The following is a 15,717-nucleotide window of genomic DNA, read 5'->3' as shown; positions in this document are numbered from 1 at the left end:
CAAACATACTGTATTAATACTGTTTTCTCATTCAAAGTCATAGGCTACTCCAAAAACTGTTAGATTATGTATCTGTACATAAACTGTTATATTTACATCCAACCCTTTCAAACAAAGATCGTATAAAATCCCTCTCAACCCCTGGCCCTAGCCGAGAAAACGGATTGTGTTATGTGCCTTGATTCAATGGCCCCATGGCCATAGTAGTCACATGGCCGTAGTAGTCACATTTTGGTTATATCCAAAGAAAAATGAAAGAATGAGCGAAAGACAACATATTGCGTTAGTATTGATTAATTAGGGCAGGGAATTGATACGGGCTGTCAGAATTTACAGAAGTAGATTAGCCGATTAATGTGGTTTATTTTGATGTCCACGTAAAAGTATCACAAATGGTTTGTTGCCATGGATTACACACCCCTCTCCTTCCTAAGTAAGAAGAGGGTCTAATCCTAACCGTATCTCCTGAAATTTCTTTTGCAAAATGCATTGTTTGGATTAGCCTGTTCCTACCAGACTCTCGTACTTCATTTCATTTGCACAGATACTCAATTTACTAACTTTAAAGGGGACCTATTATGCTTTTTCGACTTTTATGACCTATAAACGTTGTTATAGTGATTGATATTCATTCTTAACCATACTAAAGTGTCAAATAATGACGTACATGCATTTTGACATATTCCCTGCTGACAGTCTGGGTTCATCTACGTAGTCTCGTAGAGGCACTCCTGCCACGCCCCCATATGCCTGGTCAAATCTGCCCGCGGACCTGATTCGCAGGTCTTCCGGAAGGTAACCAATCACAACGGAGTGGGGTTGGCCGGAGGGTTGGAGAATTCTGAAAGCGCCCAGATGAGAGGAAGAGTTTCCCGAAAATCTACATTGTTTTTTGTGCTGTGATTCGTGTCAGGTTGCGCTATAGGAGTCATTAATAAGAAATTAAGACCAGAAAAGTAGTATAATAGGGTCTCTTTAACTCACTTGAAGGCGGGTGTCTATTGAAGTTGAAAAATATTGGATCTGCCTAGTGCCACTCTGGATCTGCCATTTACCAATCGCTAACGTTTGGTCGTGACAAATGTCATGTGCCGGTGTTCCACCGAATTCCAATAGTATCAGTCTGCGTCCTGCAAGACAGAGGCGTAACTTGTAGGAGGAGGCGTAACTTGTAATCGGAGGTGGCGTAACTTGTAATCGGAGGTGGCGTAACTTGTAGTAGGAGGCGTGTCTAGTACTTTTCTAAATCGCAGAAGTGGATCTGTATGTAGCAGTGGTGCGCGGGTACATAAATGACCGCAACTCGGACATCAAATATTAGGCCTTATATAAAAATAATGCACCCGACCCGCTCATTAAAAAATATGCTCTTGATTGGCGTAATCTTGATATGCTCTTGATTAGCTTAATCATAGCCTTACTTGAAACTGACCTCCCTGAGTCTATGCATTCAAGAAAAGAAGCCTAATACAATTTTACAATGACATGTAATTCACTACGTGCACATTAGCATATGCCACTTCCGGTAGCGTACTTCCTGTTGGCTGTCGAACTTCCGGTAACAACACGACTCGGGTGGAATCCGGTAGCCCAATGGCCGAAGCAAATTTCTCAAGATGTCTTGGACATATGCCGGCGATAACAGTTGACGATGTTAATCGACTGGTCAGCATTTTTTCACCCGCACCCCAAAGCAAACGAGAAAAGGGGTTTAAACTGTATAGATCGCAATATTTGCACAATTTTGAAGGTAAGTCACAACAACATGATATCCATGCTACGTGCTAAAGTTCTGGGCCCCGTTTCCCGAAAGCATCGTTAGCCTAAGTGGATCGCAGAGTGTGTCGTACGAGCATCGTACAGTTTTCACACCGTTTCCTGAAAGCATCGTTGGTAACGAACGTCTTGAAAACGCTCGTAGCTAACGAGTGCTCCAGGGTACTCGTAGGACGCTAAGAGCATCGTTAGCCTACTATAGAGTGAACTCATTATTGCATGAGGGAGTCTTCATTCATAAAAAAATAAAACATTCGGGAGTATGCAATAATACAAATTATTCTAAAAAGGTCAGAGACTCCGTGCACAGCCCCGCCTTCCCCAGTGAACCAAGAAACCCCGCGCCGTGACAAACGGGGGATTTAACCCCCTCGGTTTAACACAGGAAACTTGAGATAAGAAGGTGAAATCGCCGGGCGTGCCAAGCTGCGACCGAACCGGCTCGACAGTGTAGAAAGACCTATCGCCAGGGTTCGAGTTAGGTGGTAGCCAGTGGGAGCTGGGCTCCCATAGAGAGAGGTCTGGCTCCCATGAAAGCAGTAAACTCAAATATCTGTCGGGGTCTCGGAAAATACAGCAGCATATTATTGAAATTACCAATAAAGCTATTTTCCCTTTCACATGCAGAGTTATATTGACGTTCAGTGGGATAATAGAACGCCGGTCATTATCGGGAAAATAAGCCCAGACAGGGCGAACCGGACACCGACTCGAAACGGAGGTGCTTCGATAATTTATTATTTATTTTCGATAATGAGCGGCTACTTGCCAAACGAAAGAATAACTTCACAAGCTGTTTTTTTTAAAATTTATTTGTTACCAACTTACCATACGTAGTGTTGATCAGCAGAGAAATAGGGTGTGTTCGAAACCGCCTACTTGCTTACTGCTTACTACCTACTAAATATTTGGCTTACTTCTCGAATCCTTAAATAATGATTTAGTAATCCATTTGAGTAATCGACGCTCAGAAGACCGTCCTTACTTAACCACCTCAGATGACGTGAATGAAATGACGCGTCAATAACCTACCGGCCGGGCACCGTTAATAAATATTATAAATAAATATATAAACGTCACATTTGACGTCACAGTAGGCCTACACCTTCAACCTAAGGATTTGCGGTGATATGTTAAAACAATTATTAAAAAAATGATTAATTATTAAGTTAATTATTAATTATTTTATATTTTTCTTGTCTATCGTCTGATTTTCCCGCGTTTCCTCTTCTTTGTCCTAATGCTAGATTGCCAGTTAATACATATACCTACCTGCATACCTAGCCTACAGATAAATAGACCGATAGATAGATAGATTTAGATAGATAGATTTAGTTAGATTAGACAGCCTTTTATATTTCCATTTTTCATTTAGATTTGTTATTTTATTGCGTTCGTAAAATGTACATGACCAGCCGTAGGAGAGCCGCAGCAGCACGGAGACGAAGGAGGGAGTCAGCTCGCCGTCGATACATGGTTGCCATGTACGGACATTTATGTTATAGTACTGAAGTAAGTACCCTATTTGTTAGGTAAACTGTATCAAAGTGCTGTCAACAATTGATAAGAGAGTATGGCAATCCTAGATTACTATCTATTTGAGCGTCTAGAACACTGCTTCATTTTCTCCTCACAGACTAATGAGAAGCCTACAGTAGTGATAAGAATAGTCATTGTTAATGCAATACTGAGCAATACACTTGATATGAATACTATTCATAATTTGGCAGAAACCATAGGCAGAAGCATTTACAGGCTATAAGACAGTAGGAATACATTTAAACAAATAGTCTAATAGTCTAATAGCCTACATACATAGTAAGAATAAATAGATATGAATAAATCATTATTAACGTAGTACACAAATAATTTGATGTGATTAAATGCTTTAATATATAAGAACATACATTTAAATAAACAATGAACAAATAAATAAATAAATAAATACATGATTGGAATAAATAATGATATTGAATGTATAATTATAATTTACAGGTTGGTGCAAGAGGGCCATATTGCAGGCTGAACATTCATGTTCCCCTGGTTCGCCTCTATTTTGAAGACGGTGACCTAAGGAAGGACTTCCGCCTTTCCAGGCCTACGCTGGATAGCCTGGTCCACCGTCTCCAGGGGCCGGACGACCACGGGCGGGGGAAGGCCTTTGAGGTGCTGGTGTTCCTGTTCTGGCTGGCGTGTGGAACGTCCTATCGAGTGGTGTCGGAGGCCTTCGACATTCCCCCCACGACATGCCACGATTTGGTCCACAGGGTGAGCAAAGGCATCCAGCAAATTTTCAGGCAGCAGATCCACTTTCCGAGCAGGGATGAGCTGCCAGAAATTGGGGCTGGGTTCCAGCAGCTGGCAGGATCCCCGGCTTTTGGCAATGTGGCAGGGGCCATTGATGGATGCCACGTTCGCATTGTGCCCCCTGGAGCCTTTGCTGCAGATTACTTCAATCGAAAGCTGTTCCACTCCATACAGTTCCAGGCCATCTGCGACCATGAAGGTCGCTTTTTGGACGTGCACGTGGGGTTCCCTGGCTCGGTGCACGACGCCAGGTTCCTGAAGAGCAGCCCTTTCTACGTACACCAGCTTTACCCCCCTCCAGGTTGGTGCCTCCTTGGCGACGGAGGGTATCCCTGCCTGGCTCAGCCGATCCGTCTGCTGACCCCCTACCGGGAGCCTGTCCGCAACGCTGTCCAGGGCCGCTATAATGCAAAGATGTCGAGGGCAAGGTGTGTGGTGGAGAGGGCCTTTGGGGTGCTGAAGACCAGGTGGCGCTCCATCTTTTTAAAGGCCCTGGAGGTGAAGGTGGAGTTTGTGTCGGAGGTGATAATCGACTGCCTCTTCCTTCACAACCTGTGCATCGGCACTGGGGACATCCTGGAGCCTGAGGGGGAGGACGACAACGGAGATGGGGATGAGGTTGCCCAAGAGTGCCAGCAGCAGTCGGGGGACACTCTTCGGGACAGACTCGCAGCTGCAGTGTCTGCTGCTCCTGAGCTCAGGATTCCTGTTCTTCTGGAACATGATTATTGTTGATTTTGTTGATTATCTTGTAAATATAAAAAAATAAAAAAAATATGTAAATAGTTATAGCACACAAATGTAAATAGATATAAATGATAACCAATAAATGTACATAGTTATATTGTTGTTTTTTTAGTTCAGTTTGATTTTTCTGATCGGTTTTAATTAGATCTAACATGATAACCAATTAATGTACATAGTTATATTGATATCTCTTTATTCTAGCCAAATCAATGCTTGTTATTGTACATATTTGGCATGTTTTTCATTCACCTTCGATTTTTCTGATCAGTTTTAATTAGATCTAACATAACTAAATCATAAATTAAATCATTTAACTATATTATATTTCAATATCATGTTATTATTGCCTCCCTTTACTCTTTATAATCCTTCAGAATTATCTGCAACAAAAGAGGAAACGGTTCAAATTTACTATTTATTTATTATTTTTTGTTATGGCCTCTAAGAGGGCAAGCAGCCTTTCCTCCCTGGCCATATTGTCCCTGTCCCTCTCTGCTCTCTCTCTTCTTTCCTCCCTTTGCTATACAAGCCTCCAGATTTTCTTTTAAAGAGATTACGAATAAACAGTTTTGCTTTTCAGGAGCGCTTTTTTTTTTTAAGGTAAGCTAAGGTACAATATGATACCTGGACTCACCTTGTATTTCTGTTTTAAATTCTCCCACTTCTTTTTTGCCCAGAGGCTCTCTACTTTCCCCTCCAGCTCCATGTCCTTTATATAGGTTCTACACAAATAACATTGGTCAAATTAGCATAAACTTATGAAAGGGGCAACTAAACTAACTCGTCTCATCCAATAGTCTATTTTTACAAACACACTTCTCATGAGAGCACAAAGGTAACCCTCAACCCTTTGATATATTTTCGTGCCTATATATATAAAACGTAAGATGACACATAGAAATAACACAATTGAAAAGTGGTGTCTTACTGAAATCCGGACAAGGAGGCATTGCGCCTCCCCGTGAAGAACACTTCATTGGCCCCTCTCCACCTGATTAGCGCCTCCGTGTCTTCATCAGTCCCTTAAACGATCAATAACGCACATACTTTTTATCGATGGTAGCAGGGGGATAGAAACGCAGCTGGTGACGTTAATTAATTAAAACTACGGTGATATCACTTGCATTACTTTTACCCGTGTATTTACTATTTACATGCTATATAGCTATCAACAGGCTGACCCTTTAGTCATCAAGAACGGTAACTTTAAACACATGTTGGACTACAACAAAGCTACGTTCATCCTAAAAAATCGAATAAATCAAATATATTTTGACCACATATGATCGGTAATAGACGATTCACTTACATCGGTACGGCTGTGGGCACTGCTGCTGCGGCTCCCCGTTTAGCGCCATTGCTTCCATTGTTCTTTTGAATAGACGCAGTGCATTCTGGGGCAGTTTAGTACGTCTAGTAAGCTAGCGATGCTTACTCAAAATCTTTCCGGAAGTAGAAGACATTCGGATACTACTCGCTTACCTAAACTCGCTTACTAAGTTCTCGCTTACTCAATTTGACGTCATAGTTAGTAGGAGTAGTATGCAAGTACGCGGTTTCGAACACGGCCAAAGACGTTGACGTCGCTTAGCAACCGTAGAAGTGAAGGGCCCATGCAAGTGAACGGAGCGTTCCACAAATTTGAATTTGAGAGGAGACATGCAACAGTGAACAGTTGATTTATATTGCCACAAATAGAGAGAGGGATGACCGTGTCAAAAAGTTTGTTTTCTTTGACCCTCCTGATGAGCCTCTCCACGTGGACTCTCAGGCGTGCAATGGACTGGGTTTTAAGGATGCCTACCTCTGACATTTGCTCCTGTTTGCACATAAAAGCAGGGCGATGCACTTTTCCCAGAAACCATCTAATCTATCAAAAACCCCTTGTCTACCATAACCTCCATGTCGGGTGTTATGAGAGAGGTGATGCCGGAGTGACGGAAAATCTCCTTGTCACTGATGGAGCCTTCAAAAAGTGCTGACACAAATGTCAATGCTCCATGGGGGGACATGCCAATAAGTGCTTTGAATGTACAGTGCGACTTGTAGGCGGAGAATACCTCACTTTGAAGCAGTAGGGAGGTAGGGGCTTGGCATCTCATTTCTGTGCAGTCAAGGACAACCTGGGTGTTCTCATAGGTCCCATTGAAATCTGTGGGGCAGGTTTCTCTCACAGATCTGCTGTTCATCCAGATGGAGAGCGATCCAAGCAAAGTACACAAAAAGTTGGACCACGTCACAATTATTCTGCTTGCTGTTGCTCTGTGGATATTGAACTTGTGACCAAGCTCCCTTTGTGTACAGCCGGTTGACAGGTAGTTGAGGAAGAGGAAGAGCTCGTCAATTGGCAGCAGTTTCTAGGGAAAATAGTCACTGTATTAGATACTGTAGATAGAAGCACTACACAACAACGATAACAAACACAAACTAGGGTGTTTAAAATATGTGGTGCATGCACGGAGCTGAGCAGAAACAATACACAGTTAACTGCCTCTTCTGTGGCAGTCAACAGCAAAATGTGTGATCCACATGTACCGAGCTGGTGGTAGATGTTTATTGTAAAACTTACTGTTGGTCTGTTCATAGGGGTCTCAGTGGATGTACTGGTGGAGAGGTTCTTCTGACCACTGGTGACTCTCACCATTCAGCTTGTTGCCTCTTGAATTAGATCCCAAAAGGCCATCAAATGTTCATATGATGGAAATCTGCATGCAGGACATAGGACAGGACATAGCTTTTATGTTGATGGCATTCATGTGACATTAAAACATTCCAATTTAATCATCATTCAAATCAATCATACAGATGGGAGGCAAGTGAAATGCTTGTGTGATAATTAGAAAAGTTCAGGTTCAACATTTCTTACCTGGAATAGTAGCGAATGTCACTAGGTGATGTAGAAAACCGTTGCAATCCAAATCTCTCCATGTGCAGTGTTTCGATCTGCCGTGTGAGCTCCTCGATCTGCCTCGACATGCTCTCGAATTTCTCACGGTCGACCACGATGAAAGAGCTGACTGTGTAATCGTGGTCTTCCCTCAGAGGTGTCGAAGCCAACTCAGTACAACCAGAGACAGTGTTTTCACCCACTTCCATTTCCATGGTGGTGTCATCCTCGGGGGTGGTGTCATCCTCGGGGAGCGCGGTCCAAAGCCTGGGTTGCTCGAGGCTGGCGATCCCAAACTCCGGGCCGTTGAGGTTTTTTGTATAATTATTCCAACCGAACAAGGATGGTATAATATTTGGTCGAAGACACCGCTTTCCAGAAGAAGAGATCACTATGTCTGCTTGCTCAAAGTGTCGACGGCACACTCTAGAGCTGGTGGTTGGGGTGAAACCTTCTCTTCTGACTTTCACAAGCCACTGGGCGCGTAAATTAGGTTCCTTTGGGAAACTATGAAAGCTCAAAACTTTGTTGAATCTCCCCCCGGCGGTACAAAGTGGCACACAACAATGGTGGTTATTACCACCGACTGCCCTTTGAAAAGTAAATCGTTTTTTCCGATCCATTGTGAACAATAACATCACACCGCCAGCCGGCTAATGTCAACAAACCGCCTAGAGGCTCCACTTCCGCCCTCAAACAGGAAGTTAGCATTTTCGTCGTGCACAGAGTGAATGCATATAGCAGTTTAACGTGGGGAATCTGCTTAAATGTAGCCTACTTAATCCCTTTATATAAGAATTAAAGGCAGCAGATTAATAATTCAAATAATAATTTATTGAATACATATTGTAATTGATCGCATGCTGCATGTTTTCAAGGTCCTGCATGAGATAGAAAACAATGAATTAAAATAAATAAAACTGATAGAAACAAGACAAGAACAATGTCACTAACATGAGGATAGTAAGACTTCATATTATAGCGGTCACATTACAAGCCCTCATTTTATATATATTTGCCGGTCTTCAATACATGGATTTCTCAGGTACGTCATCACTGTTGCACTGTGCAAACTCGGGGCAGAAAGAAGCAAGCAACATCTACTAGCCTGTACAGTATAGACTATTTTGTGACTGTTCAGTGTGCATCTCAAACGTGTGCATCGAACTAACTTCACCGAGGTGGCGAAAGCTGAAGTTTCTTCCAACGTTAAAACAGTAGGCCTATAAGCATTCGAACATTTCGTAAAGAATGTTGAACAGTATCACAACCACAAGTAGTCTGCCCTAGTTCTAGAGTTCATTAAAGCTGTACGATGTGAGAGAGCTAGCATGATTTGAAATTAGCTTCTCTTCGGAGTTCCGTTTAACTCCTCCCCCACCATTCAGGACTCCCTGCCCCCACCCCTCGACACAGAGCCGTGCACGAGCGCTGCTGCTGCTTACGGCTTACTTCAACGGCAACCATTGCGTCACTTTTCAGGCCATTCAACTCCCTCAGCTGTCGCCATCGCTGAAAAGCTAATCCAATATTTATTCTCGTTTTTCCTCGAGCAGTCTCCAACTTCTTTTTTGTTGCTGCCTTTTCAGTTTCTGTCTTTCTTTTTCTTGCCTTTTTAAAAGGATGAACCGGGGCAAGTAACGGTGGCAGTGGTAACTTCAGTTGTTTCTCTTCCATTGTGTAAACGTTGTAGGCTCACTAGGTCTAGTCCACTGTCATGAACTACTAGGACAACAACGCTTTCTTTGCAATCCGTGAACGCGCTCAGGCCGGCTCAGGCTCGTACACAGAGGGGAGAGAATGTGCAGGCTTGTGATTGGTTCTTTAGATCCGGGCACAGTGTCTCCGATTGGTAAGCATTTTAACAGGTTTATAGCAGATACAGAATTCGTTTATTTTGCGCTTCTTTTTCATTGCCCATAAGTTATTTATTGCTGTCAGGATGTAAAAACCAATTTCAACAACATATTAAAAAGTGCATACTACTGGATCCCGTACAATATGCCTTTAAGCTTGTAAAAACAAAAAAAAACATTCTTGTTAATCCACTTATTTTTACTTACCGACGGGGCCGTCGTAAAGGGGTGAAAGGTGATGACGATTCTAGGGGCCCACAGGCAGAGGGGGGGCCCATGGCAATAAAAAAATAAAATAAAAAATAATTAACTACCAGCCCATAGTACTAGCCCCCCCCCCCTTTTACCTCGAAAAGAGAAGATCTCGCGTGGACCGCGATTTAGAAAAGTACAAGTTAGGCCTCCTAGTACAAGTTACGCCTCCTACTACAAGTTACGCCCACTACAAGTTACGCCTCCGTCTTGCAGGACGCAGACAGACCCTACTCCCGAATTCTGCGACCCACCGAAAAGTGTGACCCCAGGGGGCGCTGTTGCCCCCTGGGGGAAACAGCGCTCCATTTTCTGCAACATGCACGTTTGCATTATAACAAAAACATAAATAAAACATAAAATCTCCCCCCACCGGTGGGTCTTTCTTTTCTTGATACTAACATTAATTCTAAACAGCGTTTTACACTGTAGCCTATAGGAAATGCTCAAAGGTAAATCAGCACAATTTAACACTGACTGAAGTTTTTCATGGGTAAAGAAGCAACGGTGAAGGACCGTACTAAACGCCCTATCATTGTATGGGTCTGTAAAATGCTAATCAAATCAAAGAAAACACCCGTTACTGCCAAAAACGCCAAAAACTGGACTTTAACACTATGTTGGAGACATTTTATAAATGATACACATATTTTGAGTGCTTTATGTTCCCATTAATCAAAACTTCTGGTTAACCTGCACATAGGCCTTGGTGCTGTACAAGCAAATCATATTGTCTACACCTCATCGGAACAAAGAGGTACAGACCCTGGTACTGTCACACCTAGATTATTGCTCAGTGGTCTGGTCAGGTAGGCTACCACAAAAATGAATCTAGGGAAGCTACAACGGGTACAAAACAGACCAGCTAGGTTTACCCTTAAATGCACACCGAGAGCAGCCATAAATAAAAACATACATGACCAACTCTCCTGGCTGATAGTTGACGTGAGGTTGATAGCATCACTTCTTTCTTTCATAAAAAACATTAATACATTAGATACCCCTGACTGTGTGCTAAGCTCACCCTTGGCTCTAATATGCACACATACCCCACCAGACATGCCCCCAGTGGTAACTACTCAATTCCATCAATCAAAACAAAGTCAAAATAATGCACAGTACTATGTAGAACCCTGGTTGAATGGAACTCCTTCCAGATTATATTTCAAAAATCCAGAACATGGCTATCTTCAAAAACAAGTGAAGCGACTCCTCATGGCTGTTTGCAATGAATCCTATGTATTACTACATTTTAGGCAAGGCAAGGCAAGGCACCTTTATTTATATAACATTTTTCATACACAAGGCAGACTCAAAGTGCTTTGCATATAAAAATTGTAATACACAAACATTTATTTAAAATTAATTACTAGAAAAGAACCCATGCAGAAATTTTGTAAAATAGATGAACATAAAAGGCAAAGTTAAAAAAGCATTTTAGAAAGAATAATAGAAAATAAAGGTAAAGTTAAAAAAGGCTTTTATTTTTAGAAAGTGCAATGTTCTTAAGTGCTTAAGATTTAGCAGGAAGCTAAAGTAAACATAAAAGTCTTCAGTCTTGTTTTAAAAGTGGTCCGAGTTGGGGTCAAGTCTTAAATCCTCAGGGAGTTTATTCCAGCTATTTGTTGCACAGTAACTAAATCCTGCTAATTAGTTACTATGCCATGTTTCGTGTTTACTCTGGGGATAATTAACAGTTTGGTCTCAGAAGATCTTAGTGTTCTAGAAGGCTTATGTAGTGGAAGCATATCAGTTAAATATTTTGGGCCTAAACCATGTAGGGATTTATAGGTTAGCAACATGATTTTAAAATAAATTCTCTGACTTACAGGAAGCCAATGTAACGATTTAAGAATTGGTGGAATATGTTCAAATTTGTTGGTCTTGAACTCTAGCAGCAGCATTTTACATTTAGTTTTATTTATTTTTTGTTGTTTGTTATGTGTACTGATGGTTTAGTTATCCATTCTTTTCCTGTTTTTTGTCAGTGGTCTTATATGTTGAATCTTGTCTTGTTATATGTTATGTGTGGACCCCAGGAAGAGTCTGAAACCTCCATCCATCCATCCATCCATCCATCCATCCATCCATCCATCCATCCATCCATCGTTTCCCTAGTGCCAGTGGAACAGCCTTGGGTGTTGACCCTTGACCACAGACCACCTCGGGGCTATCAGACATCCTGTTAGCAATTGCCTGTCCTGGTGGTAGATACACCATAATGCATAATGCCTACCATTGAAATAGGTTACATACATACTACCCACTTTAATATACATATATATTAGTGAACACATATCGTATATACCATCCCATCTTTTCCCCCCATACTCATTTGGCATGTTACTATACGGATAACTATAGTGTTTCATATCATATCATAGATAAAACACCCCTTTTAACAACTTAACGTTCACAGACTCAAACTCTCACTCCCCCCCATCTAGATTTCTGCTTATAGACGACATGGCCTCTGGCTAATCACTTTGCTCTCTGGGGGTAGACAACTTGTCGGTCTGATAAAATTACTGTTCTAAGTCTCATATTGTCAGGGGTCGTGGCTTCAAAGTCTACAAGCAGATATCCATACGGTATACTAGCAGCATCGTTAAAGCTTGAATTAAGCTTATTGTTCGGCTGGTTTTACCTTGCATAAATACATTCTGTATCAGATAGATACAACAGAGGTTACGATGGTGTACATATTTGTTAAAAAACATGCTGAACCTCTAAATTATTGCACGCATCATTCATCAAGTCATCAATAATGAGCAGATAGGTGGTAATGGATGGTAAGATTTAATCATTTCCCCAGAGATTTAACGATCCCTTCCACAACGTTAATTCACCTCATTTTAACCAATTCGGCCTATATAGGTGGCCAGAATGAATAAATATATGCTATATTATACTATATATATATGTTTTGACAAAGTAGGATTGGCCGGTGTTTTATGGTCCTGGGCCCTGTACCACGAAGCTTGCTAAGAGGGTTAGTGAGGTATGTTGAGCTCCAAGCCTGGGTTAGTTGTACCACGAAAGTCGATCTCTTTTAGCGTCGCTGTATCACCATGGTGACTTATGCTCGCAACCAAACCTGGTCGGGAGCAGTTTTTCCCAAGTAGGTCTATCTGCAGCCGGAGCCACTTGCCAAACACGCCCATTGCTCTGCCAGACATGCCCATTGCTCTGCCAGACACGCCCTTGCACTGCCAAACACGCCCTTGCTCTGCCAAACACGCCCATAGCTCGTGCGCGTGCGTAATGCTACAGAATATAAGCCCGCCGCCCAGTCCCGTCCTGATACGTTGCAGTCACGTGACTACCACGTGGTCGTCCACCACGTGTGACTATCATGTGGTCGACTACCACGTGTTCGGCAACAAGCGCGAATGGTTTTTGAAACCTGCTTTAAACACTCAGTTTACTAGATAAATTCGATTAAACAATTCAATACAATACAAATATAAATGAAAAACAAGTGTTATCTAGCGATCCGTTATCTGTATTATGTTATTTCGTCTTTGGAAACATGAGCCGAATGTTTTTTGAAACCCACCCGGCAACGGACAACCCAATCAAATCAGTTGTCAAGTTGTCAACAACTGATGACGTAGGCCGGTACAAATTTGCCATGACACCACCACATAGAACGAGCAATGGGCGTGTTTGGCAATAGGCGTGTTTGGCAGAGCAATGGGCGTGTCTGGCAGAGCAATGGGCGTGTTTGGCAAGTGGCTCCGGCTGCAGATAGACCCTACTCGTTTTTCGGCTTAGTCTAGCCGGAGATCGGCTACTTAAATCGGCGTGCGCAGCTTCCTAGCCCCTCCTCTGACAATGGCGTCACCATTTGTGGGTGTTCCCGTGGACCCCGGCGCACTTCTCGTACAGGCGTCTCTCCGGAGACAGGGTTTTACGGGACAGAACCGATCCCTTGGCATTGTCTGACGATATTCAGATTTCAGACTTTATTGTCATTGTGCAAACAACGAAATTGGGGTTCTTCATGAGATACAGATTCAGCGAGCTTCGTGGTATAGGGCACTGATACTACCATGCTGAACGTTTGTTGAAGCCTGGGGTCAAACATTTCCCCAAAGCCATCTTACCACCCTTCTTGCCCCCTCTGATGGGATGGATACTTTGTGACAAAAACCAAACATTCAACATCTAGCAAACGAAATATGACATTCTTTATTAACACATTAATCTGGTATATATACAAATCATCATTACAAAAGAGACTGATAACACCAACTGTTACGTGTGTGTGTTTTTCCTCTGCTGTTTTGTGTGCTGTTCCAGGTACCACCCTCCCCATCGGACTGATCAGACACACCTGCAGCCCCTCAGCAATCAGGTGGATTGCTATAAAGCTGCAGGGATGAAAGCAGACGTGATAAAAGCAGATAGGCGAACAGAGTTGGGGTCGTTGACGGTCGCGAGTCAGAGCTACGTGGGCTCTTCGTCGTGGCATTGCTCCCTCAGTGGAGTGATAGTGTTGTTGGTTGCTCCCTCAGTGGAGGGATAGTGTTATTGGTTGCTCCCTCAGTGGAGGGATAGTGTTATTGGTTCTTTCTGTGTTAACATAGGACTCATTTATGCAATAAATGGTATATTGGTTGAAATTCTGCTACTCTCTTCTGTTCTAACACCCGGTTTTATATTAATTTCCCCCCCCTTCCCCCTGGACACCAGCGGGGTGGGTCGTAACACCAACATATACAGTAATGCACAAAAAATAATACAAAAAAAACAATAAAAAACAACAATGAACCAAAACATTAGTCTGTACAACCTCGTACCCCTTATTTATCACTATAGGGTGAGGGTGAAAGACCCTACGTTTTTTGTAAACCACGCACAGACACTTAACTACCATGGTGTTTTACGCAGCAACCTCTTGTTATCTTGAAACATCTACCATCAAGAAAATCTGCAGGGGTGGACATTTCCGTACGTTTACCATCCTTTGTGTCCTGCAGAAAATAATTGATTTGTAATACCTCGTCACTAAAACGGCTATCTTGCTCCAGCGCTTCTCTCAATGATTGACCTTTGTATCCACACACAGTAACCTCATCCACTAACTTTCTCAGCCCAAAATTGTTCATAACCTTAGTAAGAATGCTAGTACCGCCAGTTGTTTTCACATCAAATATTACCATCTCTCCACGATTTTCCTTTTTGTCCTTACTGCTTGTGGTGGTTGTCTGGTTCCTTCCTGCTCTGATGTACATAATTGCCCGGGTTTCAATGCCAATCTCGGTCATTTTGTGGTATGGAAAATGCATACTAAGGGTGTGTTCACACAGGCAGTTTTTTTATATAGAAAAACACCTGACCAGAGCGTTTTTTTACTAACTAAAAAACTGACGGAGGGGTTTTGTCTAGTTTATTCTAGAGCACAATGTTCTAGAGCACATATACGTTGCAAATCGGTTACAGTATCAAAGTGGTTTGACTACGCTACTTGTATCAGTGTCAACTAGTTACAATGTCGAGGATGAGAAAATTAGCCCTTGTTTTGGCGTTAGATGCCAACGACGAGGATAACGAACCTTCCCGTTTGTGGGTGCATGATATACACCGGGGACGGCAGCAGTACGGTGCATTTCATAGTTTGATACAAGAGCTAAGGTTTGATAATGCACGGTTCAGTGTGTATTTCAGACTCGACAAGAGTCAATTTGAAACCCTTTTGCGCATCGTTGCACCTTCAATAATAAAGCAAGACACCCACATGAGGCAATCCATATTTGAACAATACGTGTTTTGAGGACTTTCCTACTGACATAAGTTCTCGTTCATTGGTCAGCTGTCAAAAAACTGCCTGACGTCAGGTGCTTTTTCTTGGCGAGTGGAACTTTTCCCAAATTGAAAACCACCCAA

General features: G+C 42.5%; 2 long non-coding RNA genes across 2 annotated transcripts; one reads left to right on the top strand and one right to left on the bottom strand.

The window, feature by feature from the left end:
* Positions 1–1,495: 1,495 nt before the first annotated feature.
* Positions 1,496–2,540, top strand: LOC132461311 (uncharacterized). Its single transcript, XR_009526601.1, has 2 exons — positions 1,496–2,337; positions 2,404–2,540. It is a non-coding gene; the product is annotated as an uncharacterized LOC132461311 (long non-coding RNA).
* A 4,496-nt stretch (positions 2,541–7,036) lies between these two features.
* On the bottom strand, positions 7,037–7,943 carry LOC132461111 (uncharacterized). Its single transcript, XR_009526535.1, has 3 exons — positions 7,697–7,943; positions 7,400–7,535; positions 7,037–7,187 (listed from the first exon to the last, which is right to left on the bottom strand). It is a non-coding gene; the product is annotated as an uncharacterized LOC132461111 (long non-coding RNA).
* Positions 7,944–15,717: the final 7,774 nt, after the last annotated feature.

The sequence above is a fragment of the Gadus macrocephalus genome, chromosome 7 (assembly GCF_031168955.1).
Source record: "Gadus macrocephalus chromosome 7, ASM3116895v1".
NCBI classification, from domain to species: Eukaryota; Metazoa; Chordata; class Actinopteri; order Gadiformes; family Gadidae; genus Gadus; species Gadus macrocephalus.
This window is presented reverse-complemented; position numbering and strand designations above follow the sequence as displayed.